Here is a 5,855-nt window from a genome sequence, read left to right on the forward strand (position 1 = left end):
TACGATCTTGAACTTCAGTGAATTTAACATTAAATAAATAGCTGTATTTAATCTACAGTCTGCATTCCAATTTGACCAATTACCCCCTAGAGTACAGGATCTAGTCTAGTGTCAGGTATTGTATTTAGATGACATGTCTTTAGTTTCCTTTAATCTGGGACATTTCCTCAGCCTTTCTTTTTCTTTCATGACATTAATGTGCCATTTCAACAATAGTGTATTTTTTTCTTTTATTTTTTAAAATAGAATGTCTTTCACTTTGGTTTTTGACTGTTTTCTCCTGATTAGATTCAGACTATGCACTCCCCAGTGGATTACTACGTAGATAATTCTGTGTGCTTCTCAAAGTATCATACCTGGAGGCAGGTAAGGACTATCTGTCACTCATTGGTGAGGTTAATTTTGATCCCTGCTTTGTAGGACAGTGATTTAAGACTGCAAATATCCTGTTCCTCATCAAAATCTCCCCCAAGATTTAACATGCACAGTCTGAGCAAATCTTTATTATGATTGTTACAGAATAATGATTTTCCAGCTCCAGTCCCTCCACCATATTTACAGTCAGTGCTTGGCATGCTACTAAACAATCATTTGTATGGATTTCTAGTTTTTCGATGGTTTATAATTGATTATGATACTTAACTACTTTGGTGCACAAATAGTCCCAGATTTGGCCACTGGGAGTCCCTTCAAACTGGCTTCCTATGTCTGTTTGAAATGTCTCCATCATTTTTTTGAGTCGTTTTTACTTTCTAAGCCACTCTCTTGTTCACACTCTCCTAGACTGAGTCTGTCCTCATGTCCAGTAAATAAACACCCAACACTGGGATTCTGCTCAACAGAAGTGGATGAGGGAGCTGATGATCAGGATGAGAATTTGGGCTGGGGAGTTTGTTTTTGTTTTTTTAACTGAGTCCTACCTCCTCTGATATACCCAAAGCAAATAAGGGTAAGGGGGGGAAAATCACAAACATAAACTTGTTGCGTGAAAGAAATCAACAGAGTGTATGATTCCTTTTGTATGAAATTTTAAAACTGCCCAAACTAATGTATGGTATAAGAAGTTAAGTTAGTTCCTGTCTTGTGGGTAGTGGCTAGAAGAGGACAGGAGAAGAGCTTCTGGGATACTGGGAATGTTCTGTTTCTTCATCTGGGTGTTGGTTACATAAATGGGTTCACTGTATGAAAAATTGCCAAGTATAATTTGTGTACTTTTTCTGTATGTTTGTTATACTTCAATATGAAGTTTTCAAACACAAGAGCAGTGTTCAGAGATATGTTATTTCAGTCCCTGGGGGGTTCCTCTTCCTGTTTCTGCCTGGGGTTTATCTCCACAAGAGAGTTCCCTTCCAAGGTAAAATGTTTACCAAGGATATCATGATTAACCTTGAAGTAAAAGAAAAGAGCAATTCGTTACTGTTTCCTGCACTAAGATTTGATGTATGGTGGCTAATACAGAACATCAAGATGCACTATCAAAGTTCAACAAGAATCTTTTTATGTGGGAAAATTAAATGAACTGGTTTTTGCTAAGCTTTTATCTTCAGAGTACTAGAGAACTGTATGTGACCTGAATCCCCTGATTTAGTGTTTCGACACTTAATTGGGAGTTCTCTTTTTTCTCTTTCTGCTTTTTTTTGTTTTTGTTTTTTGTTTCTTGTTGTTGTTTTTGTTTTTCCATTTTGTTCTTAGGCAGACAAGGCAATGAGAAGTGATATCTGGATCGTTTTATTGGCATTTCCCCTCCTAAAATACTCTCAGATCCAAAGGTGGAGTCTTGCCTCTATCCCTCCAACTTGCAGCTCCCTCTGGAGATGCCCAAACATCCTCAAGATCAGTACTGACAGGGCCAGATTTCAGGTCCATACTCTGCACAGAGCAATGCTCTATAGCATATATTTCTTCCTGTTCAATATTTCCTCATTTTAACCTCTCCTCAGAAAGTTTTTAAAAGGTTTTAAGAAACCACAAAAGAGGCCTAAGGAGCAAATTAGCAAGATCCCTTTACTCTCCCCAGAGGTCATGCTGGGCAATTCTGCTTTCTGAATGAGAAAGTCCAATGAAACCTAATGTGAGAGAGACATTTTTTCAGGAGCAAACACCACTTGGATTTTGCAATAGAGAACACTGGCCTAGGGAGAAAAGGGAAACAGTATTATCTATTTGTTTACAGAGCCTTGCAACCTGCCAGATTTGGGGTTGAAATGGCCTGGGAGATGTCTCAGGTGCCTGGGTTGGATATGTTATTTAATCTCTCTAAATCTCAGTTTCTTCACATGTAAACTGAAAATGATAATAGGTATTATTATATTTAATATATATTATATATTATACTATATTTCATGATTGTTGTGAGGTTTAAAGAAGAAATGTACAAAACTTTTATGCACTGGGACCTAGAACAGAGTGTGCTTTTATTATTTGGTGGCTATTCTTGTTGTTGGTATTAAACTGGAACTTCTCAGCCTGGAATAATCTAGTTGTATCCCTTTGATAAGCGCCATCTTCCCCAGCTCAGGAATTCCCCATGTCTTTGGGACTGTATACTATTTACTGGTCATAAGGATCTCTGAAGATACAAGGGGAACCACAGGGAAAAATATGACCCCTCTGTGAAATCAATCATATTACAGAAAAATGTTCTTTAAATACTTGTTCTTAGAAAACATGATCTGGATAACAGGCTCACTGCTGTTAGAGAAAATAAGGATCCAGGTAATTTTTCGATGGGAATAAAGGTTTTTTGTTACCTATGGAAGTAGAAATTTCCAAAACCTACTTTAGGTTAAATTGTTCTTTATGGATTTTTGGCAGGAGAAGGTACAGAGGAAAAAGCTATAAGAGTGGGAAAATAGTGTTCAAGAAGGATTGAAAATAAAAACTAGGGATCACACCAAGCCGAAATACTCTGGCTTTTCTGTGGGAGAGCTCACACATTAATAACATTTAGAATGAGAAGAGTAGAGAAAAGAGGAGGACTAATGACTAGATTGAAGACAAAATTAGATGCTGTGCCTGTTTACAGTAAGCATCGTTGTAAAGTTTTCCCTAAATATCTGGGAGATATGCCCAGGAGTTGTATCATTGGGTTCAAAAATATATGTACTGTGTAAGCCAAATTACAGCTGTCAAAGATATCTAGGTCTTAAACCCTGGAACCTGTAAATGTTACCTTATTTGGTAAAGGAGAGTGAAGATATGAATAAATCAAAGGTCTTGGTATGGGAAAATTATCCTGGATTATCTGGATGGGCCCTAAATATAATCACAACTGTCTTTATAAGAGGGAAGCAAAGAAGAAGAAGGCAATGTGTGGACTGAAGCTAGAGGCTACACTGAAGGCTTTGAAGATGGAGGAAGCAGCCACAAGTCAAGTAATGCAAAGAATGCAGCTCTAAAAACTGGAAAATTAAAGGAAACGTTCACCAATTATGACTGACTAGAAGCTCTGATGGACCTCCTACTTCCCAACAATTAGCCCCTAGATAGTGCACTCTTTGTGACATTTCTGATCTCACAAAGAGTTGGAGAATTCTCTAGGGAGGTCACTCAAAATAAACAAATATGATATTATATGGGGCCTAAAGTCATTCAGGAGCACGTGGAGCACAGGTCAGGGTGACTAGTGATAAAGCTCTAGATGTGGGAGCCCTGCCTAGGGTGCCTGGGAATCAGAACAGTTGGGAGCAAGAGCTGCAGGAAGCTGACCTGGATCAGCAGAGGAGCAGGTTATCTTGAAGCCAAACAGCAATAGAAATACAACTGTGGGGATGAATATTTAACATCAGAAGAGCAGAGAAGTGGAGGAACTGAGCCTGGACTTCTCCTTATGGGCCAAAACCTGTAGTGGTTCAGGGTATGTTGTATGTTGAAGGTGAGTTTATGAAATTCAGTAAAGGAACGTGAGAGGGAAAGAAGAGAGTCACTCCTGCCAAAGTTGAGAACCGAAGTAGAGATTTCATAGGAAGGAAGGAGCTACAGCATTTGGGCATGTGAGAGTCTTTTCAAATTTCTCTCCAAAAGTCTGCACTAAATATAGAAAAGCAGTTGAACCCTAGTGAGTGAAAGGGGTTTATTGATGCTGAGTTTATTTGAAGTTGTCAAGTTCAGCTTCCTCCTGGGGGTGGGGAGGGTGGGGAAGAATGGTGGTGGTGGTGGAATTGTGGGGGCGAGAGGGAAGGAGTGGATATGGAACTGGTGAAGTGGCCTGCCCGAGGTCACACGGTTAGTGGGACAGAACCACAATAGGACCCAGGCGTCCTGGCTCCTGCACTAGTGAGGATTTCCCCACCTGGCCCTTCTCGGTGTTTGTGGTAGCCACCGTAAATCAATCGTACACTCTAAGACGCCAATCTGCTCTAGAAACAAAACGGCCCGGTCAGGACGCTTGCGGGTTTTCTGCTGATACTTTTTTTCAACCACGTTTTCACCCTTTGCTGTGTGTCGCAGACTGATGAATCCCAAGCCCCAGAGAAGGTAACAAGACCGAAATGAAGGAGTCTTTCAGCAGTCCAGCATATTTCAGAAGCAAATATAAGAACTACAGAGCCAGGTTTTGTTGTTTCCTGGTCTCTCCCAGAAAACCGGAATCCCGGGACGTGTTCTAATCAGGACGTAGGGAATTCGGCCCCTCGAATGCAGAGTGCAGCGGCAGAGGCACCCTACTCTCTGGGAGAACACAGGGCAGCTGACTGGAGCCGCGTCAGCAAATCAGGGTTGAAATCCTGGCTATGTTCATTCATTCATGTGTTCAACAAGGACCTATGTATTTAAATACCGACATGTACTGGTTTTACCTGTTCATTTTATATGTGCCAAGTAACCGAACCACTCTAAGTGTCACTTTCAGTTTTATGGTTGCTGTGAAATGTATATAAAAATATCTGATTGTGAGGACTGAGTCAGGATTAAACCAGAAAAGAAAGGCAATTAGATACAGTACGACAGAAGGAAACTGCAGTAATGAAGGACATGATGGTGTCTCTGCATCGTCCGACGAGGTGGCCGAGTGGTTAAGGCGATGGACTGCTAATCCATTGTGCTCTGCACGCGTGGGTTCGAATCCCACCCTCGTCGTGAGGTTCTCTAGACTTTGGCGCCTTCAGGGTGGTCACTGTGTAAACAGTGCGTTCTTCACTGAATCGGTTCCTATTTGTCATGTGAATAGTGCCTATCACCATCTCATATAGCAACTTGCCGCAAGGCGAGAAGTGTACTTATACTCACACAGACTTTTTCGAGGAAGAGGGATATAATAAAACGTTGCCTAAAATCGTCCACCGAGATATACACAACAAATTATTATATGTTGTGTTACACTTGCAGGATATTTTCAGCCTATTTTTAACTGTACTGCAATTTTCACCAAGTTTGTTAATTTAATTTGTCCCCCTCCCCAATAAAATACTTAACCATTACTGAGGCTCTCTGGCTTTGAGGAGGAGGGTATGTCTCTGCTTAGAGACAAAACTGAAAATACATCCCACATGACATTTCCTGTTAGATCCAAGGATTCCTCCTTTAGCAGAACAGAAGAATGTCAATATTGTGTAGTTTCTGCTGTGATCTCCATCTTGTCAGGACTTTGGGGGAAAATATTTTTATATGTATATAAAATATTTTATAAAATAAAAGTTATTTAAGTATTTTATACATAAAATGTAGTTTAATTTAAAATTATTAAAATATTTATTAAAATATCATATATAAAGCTATACAGAAAACCCTTGCATCCTTTATTTCCCAGCCACCTAATTACATTCCCCACAGAGAGCCATTGTTATTAATTCCTTCCAGAATCATATTAAGCATATATGAATATATACCATGTGCAATAAATATACCTTATCTCAAAA

General features: G+C 39.7%; 1 non-coding gene across 1 annotated transcript; it reads left to right on the forward strand.

The window, feature by feature from the left end:
• Nucleotides 1-4,994: 4,994 nt before the first annotated feature.
• TRNAS-GCU (transfer RNA serine (anticodon GCU)) lies at nt 4,995-5,076 on the forward strand. The gene has a single exon. It is a non-coding gene; the product is annotated as a tRNA-Ser (tRNA).
• The last annotated feature ends 779 nt before the right edge of the window (nt 5,077-5,855 follow it).

This window comes from Balaenoptera acutorostrata, chromosome 10 (genome assembly GCF_949987535.1).
Source record: "Balaenoptera acutorostrata chromosome 10, mBalAcu1.1, whole genome shotgun sequence".
NCBI classification, from domain to species: Eukaryota; Metazoa; Chordata; class Mammalia; order Artiodactyla; family Balaenopteridae; genus Balaenoptera; species Balaenoptera acutorostrata.